This window comes from Cebus imitator, unplaced genomic scaffold (genome assembly GCF_001604975.1).
Source record: "Cebus imitator isolate Cc_AM_T3 unplaced genomic scaffold, Cebus_imitator-1.0 Scaffold350, whole genome shotgun sequence".
Lineage (NCBI taxonomy): Eukaryota > Metazoa > Chordata > Mammalia > Primates > Cebidae > Cebus > Cebus imitator.
The window spans coordinates 1,200,511-1,202,528 of NW_016107665.1; the positions used below are offsets into that span (position 1 = coordinate 1,200,511).

Genomic DNA, 2,018 nt, shown 5'->3' on the forward strand with positions numbered 1-2,018 from the left:
CACCATGTTGGTCAGGAGGCTGGTCTCGAACTCCTGACCTCACGATCCACCCACTTTGGCCTTCCAAAGTGCTGGGATTACAGGCATGAGCCACCGTGCCTAGCCCATCTTACCTTTTATATGGCTTTGTAGCATGCCAACTCTACAGTCTTTGTAAAGGTGATTCTGACCTAATCTGAAAATTCTGAGGTTGTAAAAACAAATACAGAACCACGTGAAATGTCAAAAGTCTGCAAATCTCAATGGAATCACTTTTTGCTTTTTGAGACGGAGTCTCGCTCTGTCGCTCAGGCTGGAATGCAGTGGCGATATTTCACCTTACTGCAACAACCGCCTCCCTGGTTCAAGCAATTCTCCTGCCTCAGCCTCCTTAGTAGCTGGGATTACAGGTGCATGCCACCACACCCAGCTAATTTTGTAGAAATGGGAGTTTCACCATCTTGGCCAGGCTGGTCTCGAACTCCTGACTTCAGGTGATCCACCTGCCTTGGCCTCCCAAAGTGCAGTGAATATAAGTATGAGCCACCGTGCCTGCCTTGGAATCACCTTTTGAGGCAAATTGCAGAAAATCAAAACTTACTGAATTAATGGAGCTCTAGGAGATGGATCTGGCAGGAAATAAAAATACACTCAAAATGGTGAGACAAATAATATGGGAGTCATTTCATCAGAGCTCCTGCTACAAAGTTAACCTTAAAAGTTCCAGGCTATTCTGACTGCTCTGGGCAACAGAAGACAGGACAACAAGGACCATATCTGTTACTCTGTACCTAAGACTGGTCTTACCAAAAAATGTCTTCTTTTCATGTTTTCTAAACTCCTGGAGCTTGTAACTCTGAAGGAAGTGATAAGATGAAAGAAGACTTTTAAAGACCTTTTATCAACAGAATCAATTTGAATATCTGGTGTGGCCTCTCTAATCTTAAAAGGGAAGGCAGAGACTCTTTTATTGAGTAGATGTCTGCCACAGCTGAGCGGGAGAGTGTCTTGTTCATAATACGTCCTGGCATCAACTCAGTAAATATTTGTTAAATTGATTTAAAGAAATAGGCAAGTAAGAATTGTGCTGAACATATTTATTTTGTCTTTGATGTAAACTCATAGTCCCCACTTACCTCCCTGAAGTTACACTAAACATATCTAAGTAATTTCTGCTTAAATTTACTATATTTCATTTGATCACTTTTAATTAAATAATGAAAAACAATTACTGAATTAGACATGATCTAATTATCTTATTTTGTTTAGAACAAATCAATTCCATTTGAGGTAGACCTAGAATATTTCCTAGATGACAATAAATATATTATTTTAAAATTAAAATTGGCCAAAACCCTAAATAAAATGCTTTTGATTTTTGTAAAAAGAGTTCTGTGGCACCTATAAATAAATAAAAAATCTCCAGAGCCCCAAAGTCCAAGCTTAGCTAACATATTTTAGTGAAAGGTGGGGGGTGTAACTGTCTGTGATAACAGATTTTTAAAACAATTTTTTAGTTTAAAAGTTTTTCTACTGTATCTTGATATTATGGAACAATTTCATGAAAACCTATTTATATATAACTTTTTTTTTAAGACGAGGTTTCACCATGTTGGTCAGGCTAGTCTGGAACTCCTGACCTCAGGTGATCTGCCTGCCTTGGCCTCCAAAGTGCTTGGATTACAGGCATGAGCCACCATGTCCAGCTATATAACTTTTAAAAAAATCCCGTGCTCCCTTTGGCAGCACATACACTAAAATTGGAACGATACAGAGAAGATTGGCATGGCCCTTGCGCAAGGATGATAAGCAAATTCGTGAAGCGTTCCATATTTTAAAAAAATCCCAAATAACCAGAAACTTAAATGATACACATTTAATAAAGCAAATTTGATAATATGCACTAAAATATTTTAAAAAGATTTTTTTTTCTTTTTTTTTGAGACGGAGTTTCACTCATGTTACCCAGGCTGGAGTGCAATGGCGCGATCTCGGCTCACCGCAACCTCCGCCTCCTGGGTTCAGGCAACTCTCCTGCC

At 38.9% G+C, this 2,018-nt stretch overlaps 1 non-coding gene across 1 annotated transcript; it reads left to right on the plus strand.

Annotated features, from left to right (window-relative positions):
* The first annotated feature begins 1,709 nt into the window (after positions 1-1,709).
* LOC119467914 lies at positions 1,710-1,816 on the plus strand. Its single transcript, XR_005196548.1, has one exon. It is a non-coding gene; the product is annotated as a U6 spliceosomal RNA (small nuclear RNA).
* Positions 1,817-2,018: the final 202 nt, after the last annotated feature.